The sequence below is a fragment of the Caloenas nicobarica genome, chromosome 8 (assembly GCF_036013445.1).
Source record: "Caloenas nicobarica isolate bCalNic1 chromosome 8, bCalNic1.hap1, whole genome shotgun sequence".
NCBI classification, from domain to species: domain Eukaryota; kingdom Metazoa; phylum Chordata; class Aves; order Columbiformes; family Columbidae; genus Caloenas; species Caloenas nicobarica.
Genome location: NC_088252.1, coordinates 26,943,922 through 26,959,025, shown reverse-complemented (window position 1 = coordinate 26,959,025; position 15,104 = coordinate 26,943,922).

Sequence of the window (15,104 nt, the reverse complement as noted above, 5' to 3'; positions counted from 1 at the left end):
CTGCAGTCTCAGCAGAGCACTCCAGTTCTGGAAGGGCTTGGGGAAGCCAGAAGCTGTTGACAGAAGAGCAACCAAAATGATTAACAGACTAGAGAGATTGATGACTTGATGCATGAAGAAATATTAAGGGAGCTAAATATGTATTGCTTGACCATGTAAATGATAGACGCAGAAAATTCAAGGAGCTTTCTTGAGTTGATGATTGATTAGGTGAAATGAATGAAGTGGATGAAAAGAATTATTACCTGCTGGGTAGCAGGAAAAATGATTTTGGATTAGATCAGCAGTATGTGACCAGTATCTCAGCTTTGACAGTGGGGGGTAGCTGCTGCTCACAGAAAAATTGTAAAGAAATTTCAGTTGGGTAATTACAGATTCACCTGTCTAAGGAGAAAAGTTTATATGGCTGCTTTAAGTCTACAAAGAAAATAGATGGGAAGCTGAAAAGTACTTATGTCAAAAGTAACTGGTTAACTTTTCTGAGAGCTTAAAAGAGTTAATGAAAAAAGTTGCCGTGAAAGTACTATTCTTTTTTGTATTGCACTGACAAATGAAACTGTAAAAGACCTGATAATCTGTACAGCCACTGAATCAGTAGTTAATTCACCAGGAATATGGAGTACAGGTCTATCTGGCAGGGATTTTTCAGTTTCCTCTGCTATGACACTGTGTACATGGTGATGGCACATTTGGGATAGCAACTGCTGAAAATTTGCTGTAAAATAGTCCAGTAGACACACGATATGGTTCCAAGTCAAACCATGGCCTTAGCGCAGTGTTGTTTGAGATTCACACCAGAATGGATTTTGGTTGCCAAACTTTCAGTTTCTTTGCAGGTTGTCATTAAATTGTGGCATTTGGATCCTTTGAAGCCAACATCAAAACTCCCGGTGATTTCACTGAGGGTAATTTTTCACTTAAAATGAAGGAGAATTTGCTCAAATGAAAAGTGAGTAGAAATCCAAGGAGCTCAAGGATTTTTCACTCTTGGCTGTGAACGTTTTATTGAAGGTGTTGTGCACAAATGTCCTTGAGCTCAGGAGAGCAGAGATAAACCTCCGACATACTAATGCAGCTGTCCTGACAACTGCTGTCCTGGGTCAGCTCATCAGTGTTGATGGACAAGGTTATTTGGATGGTGATATACTAATACTTAGGACCTTGAAATGTTGTTGGTGGTGTGGTGGTGGTGGTTGTTTCTTTCTTTCTTTTTTTTTCTTTTGTTCCCCCCGCCAAGAGAAGGATTGAAGGAGTTTTGCTTCAAGACTGCAGTCATGTTATCTCTGCACTTCTAGTTCTGCACTCAACTGCTAAAATGAGCTTCATTTATAAGCTTATTTCTTCTTAGTTTCACGTCTGTCTCTGCATGGGTTTGTTGTCTGCTGACTAACCCACCTAGCTAAGTGTTCACCTTGCAGTGTTTAGCAGAAGGCACAATATTTCTATACAAATGAAGATAAAGTTGAGTTTGTCCTTATAAACATGTGACAAAATTTCATGTATTAGGACACGCCAAATAAATGGAATAAACCACTTGGTCGCTAACAATTTCTTGTTTCATGGCCTCATTCTTCCCGTGCCTTTTCTTGCTGTCCCTTTGAAAGATACAGCGTGGGGTCAGAAGAGGCTCAGGACCTTGAGATGTGATTGTTTTCTCCTCTTCCCGTCTTTAGGGATCTGGTCCCTGTTTTGATGTAGTCCTCACCATCTCTTCTGATGACCCCTGTAGTGTCAAGGTCTCCTGGTATTGCTGGAGAAGTACCTAGAGATGCTGCTGACACCTTCATACAGTGGTAAACCCAAGTCCCATTGTTTATTGGCTGAATTACTGGACAAATTCATAACTAAATCCAGTTCTTAGCTGGAGGCACATGAGAACTATGTTGTTTTCTTTCCTTGCTTTCTTTCTCTTGTGGGTAATCTGAAAGTGCATAAAATTAGAGGCATAATGTAAAATATGACCAGTAAATGGCCATCAGGTTGTTCAGTGTTCTTTTTTAGTTTTTGCTCTCTATTTTGAGTCAATCACACACTGTAATAGGCTATTTGTCACCATAGATATGTGTATATATAAAAGATAAGTAGGTGCTGAAATATATGCTTTTAACAATGTTCTGAGCATTGCCAGTGATATATTATTTTCTTTTATCTCTTCTGTACGTCTCTGTATCAGGGGAGTGTCATTGGGTGTATCCCAGTGGAACAGAATGGATTTTAATCAACCGCTGAGAAAATGAGATATTACACTAGGACAAGAATAGCTGCTTGATAGAAACTTCTCTTTAAAAGTATAATTCTTCAGTGTTCTGGTTTTGTTGTCATTGTCAAGTACTGAATAAAAATGACACTAGAAAGATAATCAAACTTTGGCTATTTTTCTCGGGACATAAAATGCAGGATTCATACCAGTAAACATGAGGCTTCTTGGTGCATCCATGGAGGTGCAAATAGGAACGAATACCCTAAAAGTGTTGTAAGCTATAAGGGTGTAAATGGAGTGTGAGCAAGACCTACTGAACAGTCTGTGTCGGTATAATGGTGCTTGGGAGGATGGTGTTTTACCGAAAAAAGTCCTTGTAAAAAGCTCTGAAGGAAAAGTTCACCGTCCTGAAACCATAAATACCTCAGCCCTTTAGGCTTTTGGAAATTGGTTTGGAGAAATCACTGGTGAAATTAGGCTGTGGTATCAGTTGTGGATTAAAGGGTAAAAAAAACCCCCCAACAACAGCAAAAAAACAACAAGACAACCCTTATTTTCTTTTATGTTTTCCAGCATTCAGGAAGAGTAATGAGTATACTCCAGTCATAATTGGTGTTACGAGTTCAGACTAACACAAAGACAAACCTGCTTCACTCAGCTCCAGAGAAAACAGGGTATTTATTTTTCCAGCTCTTTATTTTCTCCTATTTCTATGAGGGTAAGAGGCTTCCAGCTGACACAGAAATGTGTGAGTGGCTCAGAAAGGTGTTTCAGGAGTTGAATTTGGCTCTGGACCCCTCTCTTTCACTGTCATTGTGGCACTCTTCATGAGAGCACTGAACTTTTTTTTCCCCCTCGTGTAGTAGGTAGGACAAAAGCAGAAAACAGACTCTGGAATATAATGGCTGAATTTTGTTTACTTCCTTGGGAGAGGCAGAAAAGCTTCAAGTGATTCTGTTTGCTCCTGATAAGCGTGTGAAGGTTTAGATGTGTGAACGCAAGAAAACCTGGGTTTGGATCCCAGAAGGATGTGCTCTTTTTCCGAAGAATAATACACCTTTTCCACAAAGGATGTTGAAAATGTCAGTATTTTTGAGTTGGTGCTTGAGTGTGGCAAGGAGACCCTCTGCAACACAAGTTAAACTCAAGGACAGTAGCTTCTGGTTTAGACCTAGTTTAAAATTCAGTATTTGGTCTGGTCTCCTCCTAGCACAACTTGTTAGATTATTTGCATTTTTTTTTCTTACCCAGATGTTTTTAACAATATCCTTGAGCTGTTTTCCTCTTGCTAACTGTCCAATACTTTCAGCTGCCTCCTGGCTGTAGAAGGAAGCTTTTCCTTTTTAATTAAATCATCGAGATTGTAACTGAAGGCTATGAGCTCAGAAATAATTTGTTTTCCTAGGATTGTAGATCATGGCAAGTATGACAAAAACTTAAGCTGGTTATTAGAGATTTGAGCCTTTTTTTTTTTTTTTTTTTTGCGTTCTCAGGAAGCTGAGAGAAATTATTCTTTGGGAGGCGAATGCTTCTGGTGCCCAGTGGTGCGATGTAATAGATGTAATAGCAGTTTGCACTTTGGTTTGGGGTGGTGGGACTGGATTGAGTCTTTAGCTGAGGTTTTTTGCTGTCGTGTCCCTGGGAGTCAGCACAGCACCCAGCTGCAGCATCCCCTATGCTTAATGTACGTAGCACAACAAATCCCGAGGCTAACAGCAGTTTAACAAAGAAATCAAAGACATTTTCAAGCCTAACAGCATCATATCTTTAATTTCAACAGCTTTGGGTAACTGACTGTCTCTTTTTAAAGTTAGTTTAACTTTATCCTTATTAGTTGCCATGAGTTCTATCTCACTGAAAGGAATATAGGCAATAAAATAAAATAAATAGTGGTTTAGATGGTAGATTGTTCTAGCAGCATTTCAGACTGGAAGTGTTTCATAGCAGTGCGTGTTTCATTCAAAGATTCTGTTTCTTGTAAAGCGACCCTTTTCCATTTCCTAATGTGATGAATGGTATAGAAGTGGTATAATGTAATCTGAATGTTTAATTCAAAACAGATTACTCCTCTATCTAATCAGCACCCAGGAGCATGTAAATCAGTGCACACCTGAATTAATTGCATTTGAATGGAAATGTATGTGCTCTAGAGAAACTTCTCTATTATGAGGGAAGCATAAGCAATAACAGAAAAACAAAGAACGGGTTTCCAGGTAAGATTTACTGGTTTATCTGAAGTTAATTTTATGAAGCTCACGAATACATATTTACTTATAATTCAGTGAAAATTATGACAAGCTGATAACACACCAGCCCAGAACACAGAGTGAAAAATCAAACAGTCACTTTTTGACTGTATTTGGCAGAATTTTTCCATTTCTGGTGCCCGGATAGTCGAGCAGAAAAGTTGGTTGGCTGGGTAGGTTTGGGACCTGTCTGGTGAGATCCCACTTTTGGATCCTCATATCTCTGGGGGTACCAGTGCACTGGGTGTCTCCCACCTCCCCCATCACTTGTGGTTTTTGGGTGCACAGGATCCTGGATCTTTATTTGCTTCCAGGGCAGAGATCTCATTTATAGTCTCAGTGGGAGGCTGCTGACACTAGAGGAAAACTGCTGTGCGGGAGATACTCTCATGTATTTCCAGTCAGTTTTCTATATGTGCTGGAGTTTTTTAAGCCATAGCAATCCACGAATATAATAATAATAATTTTAAAAAAGTCTTTAAATATGTTCACTTCCTCAAACCAGTGACTTACTTTCTTACTTTCTTATCAGGCCGCTGGACTTCCAAATACCTTCAAACTCAAGAAAAAGGAACAACTTGCCAGACAGCAGGTTTGCAGAAAAAGGTGTAGGATTTATAGTGGAATTAGCAGTGTCAGTGGTTTGAGAAAGTGATTGATGTCCTTGCGTGCGCGGATGAGGAGCTCGGTTATCGAGGAGGCTGAGCAGCCTTTCTGCTCGGCTGGGTGCTGGGGAGCTGCGAGCTGGAGCAGTGTTAGACACCTTGCTTAGAAATAAGTCTGCTAGCTGGAAAAAGGTTGGAATAGTAAGGTTAGTGGCACAATGGCCCAGTTCCAAAAGCAAGTTCATTAATAAGTCGTGACAAGTCGGTGGCCAAAACCAGTCCTTGACCTTGCTTAACTAAACTGAAGGTTTGCTAAGTTTAGGTTGAATGTGAGTTACCCTTCTTCTGGACTCGGAGCCATGGTTATTATCGCAAGTACAGCTGCTGCAGTTCTTCTGCTCCTTTGCGGCTGGTGGGCTTCCACCGTTAGCTTTATCAGCTGTTGTTTGGCTACATTTGGTTTAAAGTCTGGGGCTTTAGTCTCTGATCTCACACAAAACCAAGGAGCACCTCTCTGCAGCTCTCTCCGTGATAGATACGCTAATTTGGGGGCAGACCTAGCTCACACCATAGCCATTAGAAAGAATCCTACTCATTTTAGTGGGGCTGGGTCAGACCACACAGAAGATGCTTTAGTGTTGTTAAGACATCCCGTACATATTACGGACATACAAGATTGCTTTGTGCTGAGCTTGGAAACCACGCGGACAAATGCAGAATGGAGATGAACTGAGCTAGTAGGGTCTGATGGGACATAACCGAGCTTGGCAGTGGTCAGAAAAAATTACTAATGAAGGTTAGAAAATTGCTGGTGTCGCCCGCCCTGTTGTGAAGGGTCTCATGGCTGCGCAGGTCTTTGCCCCAGTTCTTTCCAGCCAGGTTTGGAAAGTAAAATGTCGCTTTTAAACAAACGCAAGCCCCTGTGCGATTACAGGTAGCAGAGTCCTGCCAGGTCCCTGGGAGCCAAAACTCTTCAGTACTGAATATACTGAACCAGCAGCAACATTCATTTCACCCTTCACAGAGTTCATCATTACTGTACATGTATTCCCTCAGCAGGAGACAATAGCAGCCAAAAGTAAAATAATTGTTTCTCCTTGTAGAGGAATGCTCCAAGGAAAGGCCCCAGGGACTATTCTAAGCAAGTCCAATTTTTTCAACCATATCTAGAAAGAGAACTACCATCTGGTTTTGTCACATAATTTACACAACGCTTAACCAGAGACAGAGCATAATAAAAACCTGCTGTCCCCCTCCTGGGAAATGGTGCCTCTTACAGAGGATTGGTGACCCCACTAGTCCAGTTTGGCTTGAAATTATTGCTCCGATATTGGAAATTCTCAGTACAAGGAAGCAATGTACAATGGCATGAGTAGCAGAAGTTACTTCTTTTTCGTTCAATTCTTGTGTTGTTTTTTTCCGTGTGTTATTTTTTTTTCTCTCTCTCTTATCTAAAAGTATATTTCATTTAATAGAGGGCATATGTGATGTGTAAGTAAAGAAAATAGAAGTAAAGCTGGATTATAGCATTTTGTGGCTTCAGACAGCAATACAGTATCTTTTATTATATGTCACGTGTTAAAAGATGCTTTTGAAATAATTGGCTTTATTGCAAATTGTACAAATCCTTTAACAGACAGCAAAATCCAGACTGCTGGGCAAGAGATTTAAGTATGACATTTAAATTGATTATACCTACCTACAAGACAGGTGGAAAGAAAAAATAGCAGAAAGGTAATGGAAGATAGCAGAAGAGATCTAGACTGCACACTGATCGATGGCAAATATTTTGTAAGAATTCAGGTATAAAACACACGTACATCCTAGCCTGTTATCTCACTTAACACGCAGAAAGATTTGCCTACAAATGTGCAGCTGCCACTAGCTGTTTCTGTGACAAATAAGTCATATTAGAGCTGGCTCACAGAAACTGTGCGCTCATGTATTTCATGCGACTTTTGTGGTTCATGATGAGAAAAGTGGGGCCAGCTGAAAAGGCAGTGGAAAAGTCACTTCAGCTGCCAACGCCACGTGAAAACTGGTGCAAAATGGTCAAAATTTTGACAATGACGCACACAAAATTATAGCAGCTTGTAGCTGAAATACCCAGAAGTCCTCTGTGGACACTTGGTCTGAGAAACAATGTCAGAAATTAGGGATCTGTGTTGGTTTTCTAGACAAGAGTGACGTGTTATCCTGCACATACCACAAGTTCACCTTGTGTAATTGTTTGGTCTCATAAACCCAACGCATCTCTACTTGGCTTCTGTATCAATTCATGCATAGGATCGCTATTTTTAGGTGGTTACTGTATCGGTGGATGCAATAATATTTGGTCAGTACTGCACAAAGTCAGCAGCCTTGATCAGACATTCAGCTGGTCGGACTTTCCAAGGTGCTTTCTCAAAACACCATCGCTCTACAAGCAAGGGTCAGAGTGCGGTTGTGTTCCTCGCGTCCCCATCAGCTGGCACACTGAAATAAGTTAGCTCAAACTTATTTTTCTGAGTTTTTCGTCTTCCTCAGACTTCTGAAGTGATGGCTGGAGCCCCAGGCTGGAAAATTTGGTGGAGTCCTTTAGGCAAACCTGCTTACCAGCGTGCTGAGACTTTGTGAGAAACTCTCCACCCGCACCCCAGGCAATACCACTTGATCCTCACTGGCAAGTCCTAAGGGATTACTTTGAGGAGCTCCATTCAATGTGTCTGTTTCCAACCTCTTAACCTTTCATAGTGCTTTTTTTTCTTTTTATTAACAAAGCTGGAAAGAGAGGGGATCTTTTTAGTGTAAAGGTCACAAATCGAAGTTTTATTTTAACAGATTTGTCATTCCTTTGTTGAGATTTTATTTAGCAAAAGTCATTGCTAGTCTTAGCTGTATATAGGAAAGAAAGAACCAGGGCAGTGAAATTACAGCACACGTTGCCAAATGACTCTTTAATTAGGAAGTGGGTTTTTTTCCATTCCTGTAACCTCTGGCATTCAGGGCTGGTGAGCAGCCAAGGGAAAGTGGCATATGGAGAAGAAGAATGTGGCGTTCATGAGAGGTAAGATTAAGCGTCCAGTCAAAACAAGTCGAAATGATAAGGTTAGCATATGCCATTCCTTCCTCCCCTCGCCTTGCGCCCGGGGAAGCAGCTCCGGAGAGGAAGAGCCACCAGCTATTCATAAACAACACAGGCCTGATTTCAGTGTATTAAAAAGTGTTTGGTCAGATAATTACCCTTAATTATTAATTCTTTTTTCCGGAGCAGCTTAGGTGGCAATGGTGCAGAAAAAAAGCAAGTCGTTGGGTATTTGAAATCTGCTGCATGCTCACAGCCTGCTCAACACTGGTGTTCGGCACCTAGTGATTCAGCTCTTCTGTGTTTACCAAAGACTGACAGAAAAACCAGCTGTTTTTCAGAAATTTTCTACTTTCTTCTTACTTTTCTAGTCGTTTCTTTTAATGTACAATCAGGCTTGATATGCCCTGGGGATGCAAGTCTTTTAACAGCCCCTACGGTCTGATACGTCATCTGAATTTTACCGCAGCTTCACTGATAAATTGCAATCTGCTTTTTAAAAAAAAATTTTATTTTAAGATCTACCAGACCGATGAGTCAGTAAATTTCTGCAACTCTAAGAAATAAATTGCAGATTCGTTTTAAACAAATGTTTCTTCAATGCCTGGTGTACAGTAGCTTAGCAGCAGGTGAATATTAGGATTATCGGTAATTTAAACGCTTGGAAGGAGACCACCTTCTTAGATGTAGGTGGGACTTGTTGCCTTCTGTTTGCCAAAGGTCATATACATCCTGATTTTCCATCCTCTGGGGACTTTCACCCCTGCTTTATCATTGGCGCTGGAGTTTTGAACCTATTGCATCGCTCCTGGGTACCACCGTGTGCTCAGCCTCACGCTGACGTTGGAATCCGCTCCCTCCGAGCCTGCGGTTCCGCCACAGTGTCGGCTGTTTTTTGGTTTTATACCCTGGTAATCACCACTGTACCTGAAATGTGCTGCACAGACTGTGATTAACATCTGTCCCGGGCTGTTTGTTTCCCTGGGTGAGGGTTTTTTTGGGGGGGAATTTGGCTGCCCAAGTTTGTGGGTGTCTGAATCACCAGCATGTGCACTCCGGGACGGCAGCAACCGACAGACGAACCAGCCTTAACAAAGTTTGCCGAACATTTTTCCAATGATGCTGCAGCACAGAAGCATTTTTGTTGGAGTGTTTTATTTTGTACAGGAAGCTCATAGATAGCTAGTTATATTTTGCTGGCTTTTGACAAACACACCGTTGGAAAATTTTGGGGTTTGCTTAACTTTTTAGCCTTCCCTCCAGTGCCTTTTACGAGGCTTTATCTTAGTTTTGACTATAGCATCCTAAACATACCAAAGACTTTACTTCATGCTAATGCTTCACTAGTAGAAAATCATGTTTTTTAAACGCTAGCAGTGTCGTTCTTCATCATCGTATTCAAGTCTGAAGGTTGCATTAAGTTTTGAATACACGATGAAAATCCTGACTGGTGGGGTTTGTGTATGGGTTTGGATTTCATAAGAAGACATCAAGTTTATGTATGGAATTTGTCACTCACTTCAGACCCTGATTCCGCAAAGACAACTATGTATATTTAAATACAAGTGTGCGAGTCTCGATGCTGCATTGATTCCTTATAAAAGTAAGTATATGCACGTTTGCAGAGTTGAGGTTTTTAGGTTATTTTCCTTGCTAACAATAAATACAGTTTTATTTTTTAAAAGGGGGAAAATGAGGCCAGGGAGTCCTGGCTGTGATGGGGTTGGGTGCTGCTTTCTCCCTCATTCAGCCACCGAAGCCAGGGAGGGACCCAAACCGGGAACGAGGGTTGATGCTACGAGGAAAACCGTCTCCCAAAGCCAATGGGTTGGGTAACTGTGCTCTGAGAAACAGGAGAATTAATTAACAAGCTAGGATTAATGAGGCAAGTTGATGAGAGTGGGCCTTGTTTATAGGATAGTTTATAACTAACTATGTAAATAAGCTCTTCATGGCAGAAATCAGTCCTTGTTCTGTTTGAGAAGGGGAGCCCGCTCTCAGTTCCCTTCTAGATATTTCTGTAATTCAGTGTATAAAATAGAAATTGTTGTGTTAGAAATAAAATAAGCCGATGAATTTTCCCCATTCTTTGCTCTTCTCTTGTGCGTATTATTTTAAATTTTATTTAGGGGCATTGCAGAGAAGATGACTTTATGTTGATGGTGGTGGCTTAGCCATGATGGCAGCAGGGCGTGATCCTTGCAGGAGGCTTCTTACTATTTTTCTTGGTGGTTTAAATTTTATTCTTCCTGCTTTGCATTTAATTTTTCCGGTATATTTTCCCCTTTTCATTTTTCCTTTCTTTTCTCAGAAGATGATTTCCTATTTTACGGTAGCAGCCATCTGACAAAAACAAAGTACGTGGCGCATCAAAGATGTAGGTTGTCCCTTCAGTTTTAGAAAGCAAGTGAAAAGCAGAGTTCTTTCATTTCTTCCCTCTCTTCCCCGTCTGCTTAGCTGAGATGGGATCAAACAATCCTGTTTTATGAGTGATAGAACAAGCTACATGCACGTCTCGCAGCATCCCAGCTGTAGAGACTGATTCAATGGTTTCAGAGGCTATTTAATTATGTCAGCACTCAGCACATTTAAAAATGCTCCAGATGTGCTCTTGCAATGAGATTGCTTGCAGAATCAGCTTTAAATTATAGTTCTTTCTAGAAGCCGAATGCTTCTAGTGGTATAACTCTCCTTAATGAAAATTATTTTCATAAGCCAGAGAGAAAATAGTGGATTTTAAATACCAGTTGAATGACAATGTTTTCTGAGTTTTCGTCCAATAGGATATTCACACGAAGAACACATGTAGACCTGCCATTACCTTTAATATATTATCCCAGAGTGTGAAAAATAGAGCACATCACAATGTCCTGGATCTTGTATTTGAATAACCTTTAGTTAATAACAGAATTGTACTTGCCAAGGTTTGAGCATCTCATAAAGATGAGGTACACACACTGTTTTATTTTTTTTATTAGTTTAAGCAGTAGAGTTGGGAAATGGGACTTTTTGGGGTAGGCTGAACTTTAACCTTTTCATTTTCTGGCCTTTTTAGTGTCTTTCACTGACTTTGTTGTATTTCGACTCAGGTCTTGTAGTGCTTGTCCTCTGGTTCTGTTGAAGGAAAATTGCTGCCGTGTGTCTCAGTGAAGTGGAGGGTGTTCTGTGCTCTGATGTTTGTGTTTGCTGGTGGAGGAGCCAATCTCTCAATTTGCTACAGCAGCTTTGGGCAAGCTGACAGGCAAAGACTGTTGTGGGGCTAGAAATTAAAGGTCGTCATGGTCATCTCCATCATCACCTCTTATATAGGGATGGCGAGTCATGAAAGCGATATCTTTAAGCACTGCCAGAGATCAGACTGGCCATTGCTTGACATATTGAGGTTCACAATCTTAACTTTATACAAGATTTAAAGTTTGGGCAACGCAGAATAAGTTGTTTCTGAATGAAATTGTTGATATTATTAAAGGCAAACAATCAAGACCATCGTATATCTGTATTGCAAGCTCCCTCTTTGCTGCCATGGGTATAAAATGTGCTTGCTTGGGTGGTGCTTGGGAATGTGGGTTGCTGTGAAGTGATGTGCAATGTCATTTGGGAATAAAAAATTGAAACATTTGGGGAAAAAAAAAATCAAAATGAAACATTTCAGCATTTTTCGATTTCTTAAGTTCAGCATATCCCATTTCCAATTCTAGCCAAGTCTTTCAAGAGCTTCATCCTCTCCCAAACTGCATTTTTTCTGTGAAATGATATTTGAAAAATACTCTAGCCCAGCTCTGTTATTCAAAGGTTTTCTCTCCATCCTGGCCACCCCGTTCCTCTCCATACAAGGCAGAGCTGCTGCAGCAGCAGTAGCGATGCTGGAGTCCAGCGGTGTTGGGTGTTACTGAATATACAAATCTTTTAATGCTTTTTTCCCATTTTGTGTCTCTCAGTTGCTGCTGGATTGCTGCCCTTCTGACTTGAATCTTCCTGAAAATTTATTCTTCTGCAAAGACGCTGGAATCACTTAACATTTCTATGGAAATGTGGAATTTATGCAAAAAACATATATCTGCAGTTGAATGCCATAACATGCCTATTTTGTCGGGCGGTAGTCTTCACTGATTAAACAAGCTTCCTAACATTATGAGTGTTAGGGATGGAGGCCTGAAGGTGAAACATGCTTTGTTCTGTTTTTCTTTCCCTTCATACATGCAGCTACAGGCAGCGGTTGACCAACTATTCTCAGTCCCCATTCCCTTTCCCATGTCTCTCAAAATAATATTGGATAAAAGCTTTCCTGCAAAAGGTGCTACTTATACTTTAGGCGTCTTTATCACTGTTGCTTTCCTCCAATCTTTCTTTGGCTCTTACCCTGCTTTCCTACAGCCTCCAGTGAGGATGAGACCCCCTTGCATGGGAGCAAGTCATGGTAGTGCTGCAGTGACGAATTACAGTTACATGTCATTTGTTATTATTATTATTTTGGCATTTGGGGCTAGAGTAAAAAGAGGAAGGGTGGCTTCCTCTCTGAAGCTGGGTTGCGTGCCCCTGGGGTTTGCAAAACCAATAAATAAAATGTCTTCATCAGTCAGCCTTTTCAATGAGCCTGTGAGTCGAATGATCCTGATGCTTTGGCAGGTTTTCCTGGGGCAAGAACGGGTAGCAAGGGGTTGGAGTAACAATAACATCAGTGTGTTCAAGCACTGCAGTATTAACTGTGTGCAAAATACGAGTACTGTGGCGGTGACACCTGCAAGTGCTGTATTGCCAAGGTCCCACCTCAAGAAGTTAAAAACTGGGAGATTTGCAGAGACGTAAACAGGAGCTGAACATCCCATTGCTGCTACCCTTCAGTGGGAGGTAAGCGTTTAATTCCACATGAGTAGGTCTTCCACTAGGAAGCCATTGGATAAATTCTACAGCAAACATAAAAGTCACATGCAAATACTGAATATTTTACTTTCCTTCAGGTAATAAAGGTGTGATAGTTACACCGTGTGACCCAGTCTACGTGTCCACGTCTCTAGGAAGACGTGTAAGCTCACCAAGGACTGACAAGCTGTAGAAGGGACCAAAAAAAAAGAGATTTGTTTATGATATGTTCAGCTGTATTTGACTTTCTTAAAATATCTAAATTCTAAAGTAGAACAAAAGACATCTTTGAAAAGACAGGCTGACATCTTTCCCCCCATGTGCATATTCACTATCTACAGGCTAAAATTGTCTCCAAGCTTCTCTTTTGTTCTGGCAGGTATATTTGTGGTCTCAAGTTTTGAAGATAAGTCTTCATATTTGGTGGAAAAGGAAGTTAGGTAAAGTTCTCTGAGCCAATAGGCTCAAGGAGGAGTAAGAACATATGAAACAGAGACAGTTGAGAATTTCCTCTGTGTGGTTGAAAATTGGAGCCTGCCATTTCTGTGAAGACTTGTAATTTTTGTGCATGATTAAAGACGCTCATCCAGTCTTTTTGAAGTCACTTAAACTAATAAACTCTGCTTCTTACTTAAAGCACAAAACTGACAACATCAATTTTGAAGAACAGAGGAAGGAGCAAGCTTGAGTTTTGCTAAGAAAATGTTCTCTGGTGAAGAAATCTCAAATGCCAAGTTGTAGCTTTAAGCAAATGCCAAGGCCATATATGACCCTGTGGAAAATGTTCCTTAAAATGCTGGTGTTTAGAAACTGACTTTCAAATGTACTTAGGATTGGCCCTGGGAGTTTTACTGTTATCATCAGTGGGAATAGATGTAGGTCAGTGCAGAGAGCCCATATGGAACCCACTTGACCTCAATGGTTTCTGCACAGGAAGAATTGTGGTTTAGAAAGACGATAAACTGGTTGCAATTGGGACTGTTACCACGATATGTTGCTTGCGGATACTTCTCAGATCTTTTTGGCACAAACAACATCTAAAATATTGCACAGAGAGCATAAAATAAGCTCTAATTGAGAGTGCTTTCTAAAAATGTGGTACATATAATAAATGATTACTGGAAAAATAAAGATGTTTAAAATTATTTAAAGCAACTTTGCTTGAGAGAGATGCCTGTATGAATTGATGTTATAAAGTAAGTGGTATAAAATCTATTGCAGATAAATTGTAGTGACTTATGGCATAATATTTTTTGATTCTTTAAGTACTGTAAAAGCATCATACGTATAAACAGGCTTACAATTTTCCTGGATCATTCTTAATGTTTGAATAATCTGTTTTAGTGGGGCCCAGCTATTTCTGAAGTGTGCCAGGCACAAGAACATGTAGCACAAATGGCTTCTCTTCTGCATCTAACAGTGGCCATGGATTTTTCAGATTGTTTTGCTGTTTGAATAATTAAATCTGACGATGTAAACACAAGTTATTCTTGAGTGTCATGGCAGCAGAAATTTTCACCGATTTCAGAGCCTCCCAGTGTGATAATTGTATAACAAGAAATGAAATATCTCTAATGGGAAGATGATAAGGAAAGGAAAACTTCCGTTAATACGATTTTACAGCTACTCATCTCATGAAGGCATCTATTCCAAAGGGACAGACCTTCAAGTCCACGGCAAAAATAAGGAAATTAAACTTAGTTTCCCACATTGCAGTCTTTTACAACAAGGTCTTTATTTTTGCCCAAAGCTTTGTTAAAGCCAGGAGCGTGATAACACAATGTTAAAGGCAGAGATTCCACGTGCCATTTGGAATGCTAATTACTGCAAAGCTTGTTTATATCCATGTTTCGCCACAAGCCTCAGTCCCTGACTCTGAAAAACTGGCTGGCACCTCCCACGTGTTGCTGCTCGGACACATTTAAGTCCAACAGTTAGAGATACAGCAGCTTTTCTGTCAGAGTGGCACATATTTAACATGTCAGAATTTCTACAGGTGAAGCAACTTTGCATGGGAACTTATTGAAATCGGGCACTTTAAGCTGCTCCTTAATTCTCTGTATCGCACTAGCGACTGAATTGGTGGTGAAATTAGCTTAATAAAAGGAAAACTAAGATCAGTCGATAGG